Raw genomic sequence first — 15,686 nt, forward strand, 5'->3', positions numbered from 1 at the left:
TACCTGAACAGACACTTCATCATAAAAGATATACGGATGTTAAATAAGCACAAGAAATGATACGCAACAACATTTGTCATCAAGGAAATGCAAATTATAACCATAATGAGATTCTCCTACATGCCTATTACAACATCTAAAATTAAAAAGACTGACCAGGGACTTCCCTCGTGATCCAGGGGTTAGGACTCTGTGATTCCACTGCAGGGGGCACAGGTTTCAGTGAGGGAACTAAGATCCGGCATGCCACACAGTGTGGCCAAAACAAAAACAAAGATTAGCCATGCCAAATTTGATGAGGCTATAGAGCAACTGGAACTCTAATACATGGCTGGTAAGAATTAAAAAAGAAAAAAGTGGGACAAGCACTTTGGAAAACAATTTGTCGTTTCTTTTTTGTTGTTTTTCTTTTTTGGCCATGCAGCATAGCTGGTACAATCTCAGTCCCCTGACCAGGGACTCAACAAGATCCACAGCAGGTAAAGCCCAGAATCTTAACCTCTAGGCCACCAGGGAACTCCCAGCATTTTTTTAAAACATATCTACTCTGGGTCCCAATCTTTCTACTCCCAAGTAACTGTCCAAGAGAAACGAAAGCATATATCCATATAGACTTGTACACGAATATTCATAGCAGCTTTGTTTGTAATAGTCAGAAAGAGAAAACAACCCAAATGTCTACTAACAGGTGAATGGATACATATGGTGTTACATCCACACAATGGAATACAACGAGGCAATAAAAAAGAACTATTGATACACAACATGAATTAATCTCAAAATTATGCTGAGTGAAAGATAAAAAACTGAGTGCACACTATATGGTTTTGTTTATATAAAATTCTAGAAAATGCCAACTAATCTACAGTGATAGAAAGCAGATCAGTGGTTGCCTGGAGTAGAGGAATGAGGTGGAAGAGCCCGAGGAAACTTTTGGGTGTGATATGTTCATTACCTCAATTATGGTGAATGTCTCATGGCTATACACATATGTCAAAATTTATTGTATACTCTAAATATATACAGTTTGTTGTATTTATACCTCAATAAAACCGTTTTTAAAAAGTCAGGCTTTTCTTTCCCTCTTTCCTTACAAATTAGAGGCAGTAATTATATTAACAAAAGAGTTCCTCCATATATTTTAATTTCTTTTTGTATTACTTTCTTCAAATTATTTGTAGGAAAAATTCAAAGCACCTTCTTGGATCATTCATGGACTAAACAAAACACATTTTATTTTAAAAATTCAAGTTACAGAATCTCAGCAAAGGTAACATAAAAATTTATTCAACAAAAAACATAAAAATAAATGATTAACTAACCATGTAATCATTAACATGAAATAAAATCTGCCATGAACTCTATACAGTTTTGTGAAGGTTAAAGGGGTGAGATTTTCTTAAATCATCTTCAAAAAGTTCCTTACTTGCCAGTTTTCCTATGATCTTATCTAACACACATAAGTGTTACTATGACAGACTTTTGGACTCTATTCACAGAGCCAGCCTATGCAATGCTGAACTATTTTTCAGAGCAACAATAAAATTACAGATGATTATCATATGGCAAAAAAAAACAGTGCTCCAGTAAGTAGGTAAGCATTTCGTTTGTCACCTGTTTACAGTGTCAAGCTTAAGAGTAGTTTTTTCAGTAAGGTACAGCAGTGACTAATGTTGAATAAAAGGCTCAAATTTTAATTCCTTCCAAGCAATAGTGGTACAGCTTATACTGAAACAGTACTTTGCTTCAATATAAATTATCCAGCCTGCAAAGTAGTTGTATCTGAACAGTAGCAATTGAACTCTCAGGCATTCAAAATACTTTAGTTTCACACTTTAAAAATATTTCCTAGGCAAAATATACATATTTATAGTTCCCTTCACCACCAGCATCACCCTCCCCCAAAGAAAGGGAAACCAGCTGCCCCCAAAGCTCCAGGCAACTTCTGAAAACAGGAAGCAGAGTAACTGAAACGGCAGGGTAAGCCTTGAGTATGCTGCAGCCTGGTTAGCAAGGCCATTTTAATGTCTGTTTCAGGTCACGTCAGTAGCTCACTTGGAAAGAAGTGAGTAGCACTTCAATACAGTATGTAGCACAGATCCATCAGGCAAACTTTTCTCACATAGCAATTTGAACCAAATATTCATTTTTCAGTGGAATACATGTATCACTATAGGCAATATATAATGATAACAGTAATACAAACACTTAGTGTTTTACTAAATTTCACTGGAAATTATTTTGTGTTTGAAATATAAAATTAGGAATTTATAAGTTTTATAATCAACCATTCTCATTCTGAAAACAATGAACACTGCTCTGAGACTTGAATGGAAAGGATATTTTTAAACGGCTTTTTCAAATTTCCTCACTTTAACCTGAAATTTATTTTATTTTCAAAAGTACGACTTTCATTGCATATGGCGCTGTGCTCAGTTGTGTTTGATTCTTTGCAGCCCCATGGACTGTAGCCAGCCAGGCTCCTCTGTCCACAGAATTTTCCAGGCAAGAATACTGGAGTGGGGTGCATTTCCTACTCCAGGGGATCTTTCCGATCTAGGAATCAAACCTGTGTCTCTTGTGTCGCCGGCTCACCTGCATTGGCAGGCGGACTCTTTATCACTAGTAACTGAATATTACACATATTAAACTGTTATAGTTGACTATACGGAAAAAGAAAAGTTAAAGCTATATTGCCCATATGTATGCCTGGTATCACACTAACATTTTAACACATAACTCTTGATAATCCTAATCCTTGACAGATGAACAGCAAAACCAAGAAAGTGTAGAGGTACATTAGCTGGTTACATCATTATGTTGCCATCAAGGGCCCCTTCTGTAAGAAGACCACAAACCAATTTACTTACAAATACAGTCCCTGGAAAACAAAGGAAGCCAGATCCAAATTCAGATTAATTTGTCTAATGATACTGCTAAAAATCTAAATCACAGTTTATGTAGTTAATAGGCCCACCCCTAAATCAAAGAACAGCACTCTGAAATAAAATACAGCTTTGCAAGTATTCTTGTAACCTTTGTTTCTTCTAATCATAAAACACATGAAAGAAAATAATCACATAAATTAAGATGAAGGAATACTAATTTCTCCCCAAAAGTAATAAGACTCCTTGGGTGGTGGTGGTTGTTTAGTTGCTAAGTCGTGTCCGACTCTTGTGACCCCGTGGACTGTAGCCTGCCAGACTCCTCTGTCCATGGGATTCTCCAGGCAATAATATTGGAGTGGGTTGCCATCTCCTTCTCCAGTAAGACTCCTTAAAAGTGTGTTATGTATAAACTATTAAATGTTTCATTAACTCCTGTCTTTTTAGTTTATAAGGAACAGTTTTTTGCTCATTTTTCATTCAGTTCTTTATATCATTTGCCCATATTTTACATTTGTGTAAAAGACTAAGTTTACACATCAAGTGATACAGATGGCTAACAAATTCCAACTAATAAAATCTCACTTACCTATCCACAAATATCACTAGCTATTCTCGTACCCTACTTTATTTTTCTTTTTTGAACATTTACACTTCTAGATTTAACATATTTGACAGTTTTATACTGCCAAGTCATTCTCTCTAAAATGCAAGCTCCACTAGTGTTTTATTCACTGCTGTATCCTCAGTTCCTGGAAATGCAGACTTGAAATATACAGGCAGAAATAAACTCTTAAACCTCTACATTTGGAGCATTTTGCTTTTCAGAAGCTAATTTCAGTGTACACCTGAAAATGCAAGATTACACAGGTTCTTTTTAATGCTCTAAATCAATCTTCATGAAATCTTACTCTTGGTTCAAAAACGCATAAGATTCTTAGCTTGATTAGTATAGTATTTTGCTAACATTTCGACACCAGGCCTTCGAACAAAAGGTTCCCTGTTCTCTGATGGAAAACAACAAAACTAAGAAGAGATCTTGTCAAATGAGAAATGTACCACCTGTTGCCAGGATAACTTGTTTTTCTTCTTCAAGCAACAACATGCTCCAATCTCTAGTTTGAAACCGTAACTAGAAAATGTGACTGTATTGCATATGTTCCTAAACTTCCAAAAATAGACCAAAAAAAGACCCAAATTTTATGTTATCCTGAACACTTTACTGCTGCTACTCCTAGAATTCCATTCACTCTGCCACATCACACAGAGTTCATCCGTATATGAAGGTTGCTTTCAACTGAATGACCTTCAACAACAACATAGTTGTTGACAGAAAGGAGCAAGAGAGCATGTAAAGAAAGCTTTTTAAATGACTATGCTTGAGAATATGTAGTACAGCAGTTCCCCCTAACCCTTATCCAAGAGGGGACACATTCTGAGACCCCCAGTGGATGCCTGAAACTGGATAGTATGGAATGCTATATAAGCTATATTTTCCCCTATACATATATACCTACGATAAAGCTTAACTTACAAATAGGGCACACAAGAGGCATGTTAACCACAATAACTAATAATAAAACAATTTCAACAATACAACTGTAACAAAAGTCATGTGAACGTGGTCTCTCACTCAATATCTTACTCTACCATATTCATACTTCTTCTGGTGATGATATAAGATGATAAAATGCCTATGTAGGGAATTCCCTGGTGGTCCAGTGGCTAAGACTCTGCACTCCTGATACAGGGGGGCTGGGTTCTATCCCTGGTCAGGGAACTGGATCCCACATGCCACAACTAAGATTCTATGCAGCCAAATAAATAAAAATAAATGTTTAAAATAAAATGCCTATGTAATGAGATGAAGGTGAGGGATGTAGGCATTGTGACACAGTGTTAGTTAGGCTACTCTTGATCTTCTGATGATATGTCAGGAGGAAAATTATTTGCTTTGGGTGATTCTGGATTACTGGGCCATGAGGAGGTCAATGATTGGGGATCCCGGACAGGACAGTGCTAGATTTCACCACATTACTCAGAATGGCATACTCACATTACACAATGTAAAACTTACGACTTGTTTATTTCTGGAATGTAATATTTTCAGGCTGTGACTGCAGGTAACTGAAACTGTGGAAAGCAAAACTGTGGATGAGGGGGGACCACCACAGGACTTTTATTTCTTCAAAACACTGCTATAATTAGCTAAGGTCAAAAGCATAAAGGTAACAGAGCGGAACTGTTTTTACATTCAGCTAACATATAATACTTTGCAATGGAGGACTTAATAATGATTCATGAATATCCTTTTAAAAAGCTGATGGGGACTTTCCTGATGGTCCAGTGGTTAGGAATCTGCCTTGTGGTGCAGGGGGTACAGGTTCGATCCCTGTTCAGAGAATGAAGATCCCATGTGCTGCAGAGAAACTAGGCCTAAGAGGAGCAGCTACTGAACCCAAGCACTCTGGAGCCTGGGCGCCGCAATAATCACCATGACAGTTCTACCTTTTTATTATATACATTCATATATATGGCTTAGTTCACTTATTTGATGAAAATTCGGAGATATGGGACTTCCCTGGTAGTCTAGTGGTTAAGAATCAACCTTCCAATGCAGGGGACACAGATTCAATCGCTAGTCTGGGAAGACCCCCAGGCAGCAGAGCAACTGAGCCTACGCGCCACAATTACTGAAGCCCAAGCTCCCTAGAGCTGGTGCTCCAACAAGTGAAGCCACCGCAACGAGTAGCCCTCAGGCAGCAATGAAGACCCAATGCAGCAAAAAAGAAAAAAAAAACAATTTTTTTTAAAATTCAGAGATATGTATAAATTCAATGTCTTAGTAATGCTAACATAATAATGGCTAACTTTCCCAGTGGCTCAGAAGTAAAGAATTCACCTGCCAATGCAGGAGACATGCGTTCGATCCCTGGGTGGGGAAGATCCTTAGGAGAAAGAAATGGCAACCCATTCCTGTATTCTTGCCTGGGAAATCCCACAGACAGAGGAGACTGGCAGGCTACAGTCCATGAGGTCCCAAAAGAGTTGGACACGACTTAGCGACTAAACAACAATAAAACATTTAATTAGCGCTCACTTTTTCATGTATTATTCTAAGCTCTATATATATTTTATCTGACTTCTCACAACAACCATATGAATTAGGTACCATTATCTTCATTATACAAAGAAGAAAACAGCATAAAGAAGATAAATAATTTGACCAAGATTATAGAAACAAACTTGTAGTAAAGAGTACAGATTCTGGAGCCATACTGACCAAGTTTAAAACTTGGTTCAAATGCTAATTAGTTCTGTAACTGAGCAAATTATACAATCACCTCAGATTCTTCTACTCCAAAATGGTCAGTTGGAACAAGGATTTAATGCATCAATAAGTACAACATACTAAGAACAGTGGCTGGCACACAGTGCATGATAAATTATAATATTTATAATACTAGAGACCACAGTGTTTAATACTTATGACTTCTGCACAATGTAGTAAATACTTTATGTTTGAAGGAATGTTATAGTAGGTTTCTACTTTTAGAGTCCAAACTTCAGAGTGTCCATTAAATGCCACAGGCTATACAATTTCACACATTTTTTCATGTCAATCTAAGTATCCTAAATATAATCTACTATCGGTTTCTTTCTTTCCTGAAAGCTCTCAGTTCCTCCTAGGATTACGTCATCAAACCTATTGCAAAAGTCAATAATTTAAGGCTAAGAATACAGCATTCACTGATTTCAGATTTGTGAAAGATCCCATTGTTACATCTTGGTGTTATTTACAGCAAGATACCATGCTGAAACTCTTACAAACATATCTTAAAATGTTCGCAATTTTCATACAGAATATTTGAGCTGTTTCAACCTCTCCACATTTAGCACGGTTCAGATAACACAAAATTTTCACAATTTAGTGCATAACAAAAGCCATGCAGTCTTTAGAATTTACAGAGTAATTTCATAACAAACACAATGGCAGAAAAAGAATGTGTAACACAAATGCTAACTGAACACCACATATTAAAGATAGACTAAGCAGAAAAAATAGCATCTAAACCTAAATATAAAAAAAGCAAAACCATGTAACTTTTAGAAAAAAAAAAGATGAAAAGCCTTAGGACATCAAGGTAGAGAAGACTTTCTTGGATAATAAACACAAACCATAAAGGAGAAGATGGACAAATTTGACTAGGTTAAAATTTATAGTTTATACCTGCCAAAAACATTTGGTCTGAATTTAAATACCCTGCCAAAAAACATTTAGTCTGAATTTAAATACCCAAGGAAATGATCAGACAAATCCAAATTGTGGTATGTTCTATAAAACAACTAACCTGGACTCTTCAAATATCATCAATATTACGAAAACAAACAAAAATCTGGGGCTCTGTTGTGGATTAAAGGTAACTAAAGGGACATGGTAACTAAATGCAACTCATGATCCTGAACCAGGGATGGGGCTGAAGAATAACTATAAAGGTCATTATTGGGACAACTGAGAAATTTTTAATATGCACTGTATGTTAGGTAATAATGTTAAATTCATATTAACTGTGATAATTATACTGTAGGTTTATAGGTCATCCTTGCTTTTAGGATATTTAAGTATCAATATATCTTTTGAGAGATGAAATGTCATGATGTCTACAACTTACTTTTAAACAGTTTAGAGAAAAAAATCTATATAGGAAAGAAAACAAACATGGCCGTGCTAACAACTGGTGAATCCAGGTGAAAAGTGTAAGTGTATTCACTGAACTACCACTGCACTTTTCTGTAGGACTGAAATTTTTCAAATAAAAAGTTGGAATAAAAATGTAAAACTTAAAAAAAATCTAAAACTTGGACTTCCCAGGTGTCTCGGTGAAGAATCTGCCTGCCAATGCAGGACATACGGGTTCCATCCCTGATCAGGGAAGATCCCACATATGGCAGAGTGACTAAGTCAGTGCGCCACAACTACTGAGTCAGAACTATAAACCTCAGGAGCCCTGCGCAACTACTGAGCCCATGTGATGCAACTATTGAAGCCTACATGCCCTAGAGCCTGTGCTCTGCAATAAGAAGCCACTGCAGTGAGAAGCCTGTGTACCACAACTAGAGAGGAGGCGCTGCTGTCCACAACTAGAGAAAGCCCAGGCAGTAACGAAGACCTAGCACAATCAAAAATAAACAAACAAATATTTTTTTAAAATGTAAAACTTGGGACTTCCCTGGTGGTCGTGACTAAGAGTTCAAGTTTCCAATGCAGGGGCCCTGGATTCGATCCCTGGTCAGGGCAAAAACAATGTTAAACACCATCACTAGTCATTAGGGAAATGCAAATTAAAACCACAAAGAGATATCACTGCTCACCTGACAGAAAAGTTATTATAAAAAAAAAAAAAAATCCCAAGAAATAACAAGTGCTGGTGAGGCTGTGGAAAGAAAGGAACCCTCAGGGGCCCTGGATTTGATCCCTGGTCAAATTCTTCACCACTGAGTCACCTGGGAAGCCCAAGTTTTACAGTTGTTGGTTTTTTTTAAGTTTTACATTTTTATTCCAACTTTTTATTTGAAAAATTTCAGTCCTACAGAGAAGTACAGTGGTAGTTCAGTGAATACACTCACATCTTTCTTGGATTCACCAGTTGTTAACACTTTACCACAACTATACCCAGTGTAGCAATATAAATAAATCAAATAAATATAGTTTTAAAAAAAAATGTAAAACTCGTGCACAAGAAAAAGTAAAGAGCAATCAAACACTGAGAGGACATCGCAATATCATAACAGGGAGAGTGTCAGTATAAAGTAGAGATAAAGAGCTGCAAACTAATGATAGAAAAGAAAATAGGCCAACAGAAAAAAAAGAAAGAAGGATACGAACAGCAATTACAGAGAACAGAAATCTCACAATAAATGGATGCAAGCAGAATAAATCATTACAATAAACGGAAAAGCATATTAAAATGAATTGAGCTTGATTTTAAAATTGAAGAGTCTGACAATATCCATGTTTGCAAGGATATGGCAAAATGGGAACTCTCACAACCTGCTGATGGGTATGTCCTATTTAGTGTTTTGGAAAATAATTTGACCTTATCTAATAAAGGTGAAGATCCTCATACTCTACAACCTAAGAATTCCCTAGGCTTAGAATTCTCTCACACCTGTAAATAACATGACACATCGAAGAATGTTTATTACAGCACTGTTAACAATAGCAAAAAAGGCAGAAACCCCTACATATTCATAAACAAACTGGGTTATTCACATAATGCAATATTATAGAGCACTTGAGATGAACGAACTTAAGATATATCTATCAACATGGATATGCAGCAAAAACAATGTTAAACAACATCACTAATCATTAGGGAAATGCAAATTAAAACCACAAAGAGATATCACTGCTCACCTGACAGAAAAGTTATTATAAAAAAAAAAAAAAAACAAGAAATAACAAGTGCTGGTGAGGATGTGGAGAGAAGGAACCCTCATATACTGTAGGTGGAAACATAAATTGGTGTAGCCACTAGGGAAGACAGTATGAACATCCCTTGAAAAAGTAAGAATAGAACTACCATATGATCTAGCTTCTAAGGATATTTATCCAAAGTATATGAAAACACTAATCTGAAAAAAGATACATGCACACCCCTATGTTCATTCTGGTATTATTCACAATAGCCAGGATTGGAATCAATGGATGAAAAGATGTGGTATATATATACATATATACACAATGGAATACTACTTAGTCATAAGACAATGACTTCCTGGTGGCTCAGACGGTAAAGCGTCTGCCTACAATGTGGGAGACCCGGGTTCAATCCCTGGGTCGAGAAGATCTCCTGGAGAAGGCAATGGCAACCCACTCCAGTATTCTTGTCTGGAAAATCCCATGGACAGAGAAGCCTGGTAGGCCCCAGTCCATGGGGTCGCAAAGACTCAGACACGACGGAGTGACTTCACTTTCACTTTCATAAGACAATGAAATCTTGACACATGCAGTAACACTGATAGACATTAAGGATATTATGCTAAGTGAAGCAAGCCAGATGGAGAAAGACAAATACCATATGATTTCACTCATATGTGTAATATAAAAAACTAATAAACAAACAATAAATAAACCAACACAAACAAAAACATAGACAGAAAAGAGTACTAATGACCACAGGGGCAGTGGGAGAAGAAAAGGGAAATGGGTAAAGGAGATCAACTATATGGTGATCGATGGACACTACATTTTTGGTGGTGAGCAAAGGGTGTACAGAATTAGAAATACTGTATTTGTGAAACTTATATAATGCTATAAATCAATGCACATCAATAAAATTAATTTTAAAAAGAACAAACAGCCTCAATATTGGGATAAACCTGGAAACACAGGCTGGGCAAGAAGTCAAACATAGCCCCCTCCAAAAAACATACTCCCCCGAAAATCTTCATATGGGGACTTCCCTGGTGGTCCAGTGATTAAGAATTCGCCTGCCAATGCAGGGGACACCATTTCAATCCCTGGTCTAGGAAGTTTCCATATGCCATGGGGCAACTAAGCCAGTGTGCCCCAACTAGTGAGCCTGCTCTCTGCAACAAGAGAAGCCACCGCAACAAGAAGCACTTGTACCACAACTAGAGAGCAGCCCCGGCTAGCCACAATTAGAGAAAGCGCAAGCGCAGCAATGAAGACCCAGCACAACCAAATAAACTAACCAAAACATTTAAAAATCTTCATATGAGCTTCTTTCAACAATGCTTTATCATAAAATATCTTCAAAAATATAAACAATGACTCAAAAACAAGTTTTTTATCGTGCATAGTACATTAAACAAGAGAATCATGTGTGTAACATATTAAACAAGAGCATATGCCCTTTTATGGACATACACATATTAGTAAAACTATATAAATATAATGGGAATAATTACTGAATTCATGAAAGGGCAAAAGAGAGGAACAGTATCAGCAAGGGTTCATACAGGCCTTACCTGCATTGGTAATTTTATCCCTTTGAAAAATACAGTAAATTGAAAGGAGAGACTACACAATTAGAACAGGGACTAATATGGGGCAAAAAACCCACAAAATAAATATGAACTGTAATTAAGATGGTTACATTATACTCTGTATTTTAATATATTTAAAATATTAAAGAAATCCCATTAAATTGAACCAAGAAGCATTAAAAAACATATACTCCATGGACATCTGAAAGGGAAACATACTAACACAGTGGGCCCTCAGAATCCATGGGGGCGCTGGTTCTAGGATACACACCCCCTCGTCACAGATACCAAAATTCCCAGATGCTCAAGCTCCTTATATAAAATGGCACAGTACAGTCGTCCTTCTGATTTTTCCCCATTTTGCAGTCAGATACGACAGGCCTACTATATCCAACCAACTTGCTGATATCATATTTTTGTTGCTGTTAAGTCATGTCCAACTCTCTGTGACCTCATGAATGCCAGGCTTCTCTGTCCTCCACTATCCTCTGGAACTTGCATGTATATTTTTATATGTACATATATGTATTTTATATATACATATAAAATACACAGGGAATTCCCTGGCAGTCCAGTGGTTAGGACTCTGCACTTCCACTGCAGGGGGCACGGAGTCAGTCCCTGATCGGGGAACAAGGAACCTACAGTATATATTCAACCATTAAACTTCAGGCACCAGATTTCAATCTTCTCTTTCCAAGGAGACCCTGACACTGCAGCCTTTTTCATCTCACACTCTTGATAATGCTTCCCAACCAAAAGAAACACACAAAAGAACAAATAGTTCAACAATGAGTCAATTTAATTCTGATTCTGTATTTCACCCAAACAGGGGGTCATTTTGCTGCTCTGCTTGCCATTTTGCTGGGGGGAGAGGGGGAGGGTGGTACTGCTGAAGCTGTTTTTCATGAAAAGGAAAACAGCCACTGCAAACTTTGGTAACCAATCATAGGACACAAATTTCAAATGATATTTGCTTTAAGGTAATTGCTTCAAATGGTAAAAAGTCACATGACATTTACTCTGTTCAAAAGACAAGGACTTGACACTCCATAACAATTTGCTATCAATTTCCTTAAAACAAGTAACTTTTTCAGGGCTAAACTTTAAAAATGAAAACAAACACCAGCTACTTGTAAATAAGGGCTGTCTTGCTTCATTAATTTTGCTCTATCTGCAAGGAACCCATGTAGCCTATCTTCTGAATAGTTTACTCGAATTTCTCTCTCCAGTTTTATTTCATACTATTGATCTACCAAACTCTTTGTTTTAGTGAGAGCAATCTATTCAGCAAACCCTCAATATATCCACTTTTGCATTTTTTCCCTACTCTCAAGTGTCACTTTCTTGTTTTCCCTGATTCCGCCAACCTACAGTAATCTCTCCATTTTGAACCGAAAGAAAAACAAAAACCACACAGTACTAATAGCTAACATTTACAGAGAATTTAATGGGTGCTACCCACTCCAGTGTTCTTGCCTGGAGAATCCCAGGGACGGGTGAGCCTGGTGGGCTTCCATCTGTGGGGTTGCACAGAGTCGGACATGACTGAAGCGACTTAGCAGCAGCAGTGTTACTTCAATGGAATTATCCCACTGAACCAACACAACTCTGAAATTTGTTCTATTTTTCCCTTTTTCATGGTGAGAGAAACTGAGTGAAGTTCTCTTAAGGTTAGTTCTCCAAGGGTGCATGAATGGTATGGCAAGCCAGGTCTCAAACACAGACTCCAAAACCCAGGCCCTTAAACATGTGTGATGCCATCTCCTGGCTCAGTGCCCTTGTACTGACCACCTTTACTGCTCATATGTCATTTAATATATGCCCTGTGATATTTAACATTTTGTGTTCCGAAATGTTGCCTAAGCAGCTCAAAATATTACATTCATTCAACAAAAATTTACTGAGAGCCTATATGCCAGGCACTATTGACTAGTAGGCATAAAATCATGTTATGGAGCCTCCACAAAAGAAAAGTAGATGAATTCTCTAGATACATGGATGACATCCAGATATGTGGGGAAGCGCAAAATTTAAAATATGTAAAAGGAATTATAACTACATAAAAATTATATTTACATAAGAACTGGAAAAGGGGCATCCCTGGTGGTCCAGTGCTTAAGAATCTGCCCTTCAATGTAATGGACACTGGTTTGATCCCTGGTCCCGTGGGAAGATCCCACATGCTTTCGTGTAACTAAGCCCTGTTCACCACAACTGCTGAGCCCACGTGCTACAACTAGTGAAGTCCACTGTGGCCATGCGCCACAACAAGAGAAGCTGCTCATCAGAACTAGAGAGTAGCCCCTGTTTGCCACAACTAGAGAAAAGCCCACACAGCAACGAAGACCCACCACAGCCAAAAAATAAATAAATCTTAAAAAAATAAAGAACTAGAAAAGATATTTGTCACAAATAATATGATAAAGTTGTGGGATTTTTTTAACTATTAAATTTTGCTTTTGGGTAAGAAAGGCAAGCAATAAAATGATGTACTTTAAAAACAAGTTTTATGCTCTCTCTTTACCCCATTAAGCAGTAGAAATTAGAAGTAGCCTAGAGGCAGAAGATGAACGTTTGGCCAACATTCCACTTTCCCTGGCTTTCTTTAGGAAGCTACACCTGAAATAACTAATCAGGCTTGCAGATACCCTTTGTAAATATCTATATAAATCTCCCTATAATTATAAACTTTTGGAAACCTGTAGCCAATTATAAATTTTCAAACAATGGAATCAAATCTTGGAGCTGAATGAACCCTTGCCGAGTATCTCCTTGGGCTCTCTCATTTTACAGACTAGTTGATCATTAAATTCTAAAATCTAAATTCTGTGTTGATGAGAATAATGTAGCAAGCTATACCGAAATGTGGTGGCTTACATTGCAACAGAAAAGCATTTCCAAAATAAAGTTTATGCGCGCTAGCATCAGCCCAGCATGTGGAGTTCTGCTTTTAATTACAAGCTGTGTCTTCTTGAACTTAACCTCTTCAGGCCTGGATGCCTTCATCTGGAAAAATTCTAACCATGTTGAAAAGTGTCGAGGTAAATATCTGAAAGGACCCCTCATTACGGTTCCACGATAAATGGAACTCTTTCACATTACAGTTACCAGAGTTTGCATATACTGCTTTAAGAGGCAAAATGAACAGTATATAAACAATATGAAACAAGTTCAATCATGAAGAATCTGGACACGCACACCCACGCACAAAAACAACCCTATAACGGTGACTAGTCACTGCAGAGCCCTGCACTTAACAATGCATCCTCAAAACCAGGGCCCAAAGCCAACAGCAAGGGAAGACGCTACATCTGACATCCAACTCTACCTACTTGCCTTTAAAAGCTCAGGCCTACCACAGTCAAAGCCCCCAAACGTCATGCTTGTAACTACAGGTTCAGGCCTTAGATTCGCATCTCACTCTCGGCTCTCAAGGGCTTCAGGGGTCCCCAGGAAAAGAATGCACTGCCACCAGACAGTTGGCCCCGGACTCGAGAGCCACTGGGAAAGAACTAGCACGTTTTTCTCGTGGCGGCTTGCAATTCGAAGTGAGCTTTCCAGGAAGTGCTGCAAACGACCAAACTGGCATGTGGGCTTTCAGTTGGCAATTTCTGGCCGTTCTTGCTACAACGCAGTTAACCTTGCATCCTAACACACAGCTGCCGGCTACTTCCTCGGGGAGAGGGGGGGGTCGACCGGGAACGCGCACGGGGTGGGGAGGCCCATTAACTTGGCGGAAAGGCAGACGTCGGGTACCGACGGGAGGAAGCCAGGCGTCGGCAGGAAAAAATAAGCTGAACTGCGTAAAGGGGTGTTTGCCCGAGGTAGGATGGGGGCTACCACCAGCGTGAGGGAAAAGCAGGGGAACGGGCCGGAACGCGGCGAGACTGACTGCGGAGGCTAGGGGCCGCGCTCAGAGAGGAAGGCGGGTCCCGGCGAGCCCAAGACCGGGAAACAATGGCGCGAGCGTGACGTGGGGCCGGGGGCGTCGCCGCGGCGCGGAGGAAGGGGCTGCTCTGAGGCTGGGGGCTAACTGGGGTTGGGGGCGTGCGGAATCTGGGGTGCGGGGTCCGCGGGCGCGCACTCAGACCAGAGGAGCCTGACGGGCACAGCAGCCGAGTGGGACCGCTGCGGGGGCAGGTGGGGGGCCCTGGCACAGGTCGCGCGCTCTGCCGCGCACCCTCCCTTGCTCCCTCGCTCCCCCGCTCCCAGCCCGCCCGCGGGTCCCGCCGCACTCACCGGCCCCGCCGCTCGGCAGCAATCCCAGCGCGCAACTGCCGCAGGCTCCCGGGCGCGCGCTCTCCCCGCCCCCGCCGCCCCGGCACCGCCCCCCTGCTCGCGCCCTGCCAGGGACCGGCGCGCTGTTCCGTCCCCCAGCTCCGCCGCAGAACCCGGCCGCCGCGACGCTCCCTGGCCACGCGGCCGGAGTGCGGGCGCTAGGCGGGCCTGCGTGCCGGTCCCTCGCGCGGGTCTGGGGATTGTCAAATAACAGAACATCGCCTGCTGCTGAGCTGTGGGGTGACGCACGTTGACAACCCTTCCATGTCCCTTAGGTCTCCATCCCTGGGCCTTCTGCAGGGCCCTGGACTACTTCACTGACACTCCGAAGCTTACCCTCAGCGGGGTGGAGGCATCCGTTTTCCCAGTCACAGAATTTGCCAGACGAAAGGACCTCAAAAAGTCCTCTGGCCCAAACTACGCCTGAGTCCCAGTAATGACTAAAAGTACGACTTGGAGGTTTGTCAGAAAGGGTTGGAGTCTCCGTTCCACAGCTCGCCAACTGTG

The 15,686-nt window shown here is 39.9% G+C and overlaps 1 protein-coding gene across 7 annotated transcripts in view; it reads right to left on the minus strand.

The window, feature by feature from the left end:
- The window catches only part of NT5C2 (5'-nucleotidase, cytosolic II), a 101,114-nt gene extending 85,906 nt beyond the window's left edge, over positions 1–15,208 (minus strand). For all 7 annotated transcript variants that reach the window (XM_061162517.1, XM_061162516.1, XM_061162513.1 and 4 more), the window contains exon 1: positions 15,141–15,208. The gene's annotated coding sequence lies outside the window, so the exon portion shown is untranslated. The remainder of the gene's footprint in view (positions 1–15,140) is intronic.
- Positions 15,209–15,686: the final 478 nt, after the last annotated feature.

This window comes from Dama dama, chromosome 15 (genome assembly GCF_033118175.1).
Source record: "Dama dama isolate Ldn47 chromosome 15, ASM3311817v1, whole genome shotgun sequence".
Classification (NCBI taxonomy): Eukaryota; Metazoa; Chordata; class Mammalia; order Artiodactyla; family Cervidae; genus Dama; species Dama dama.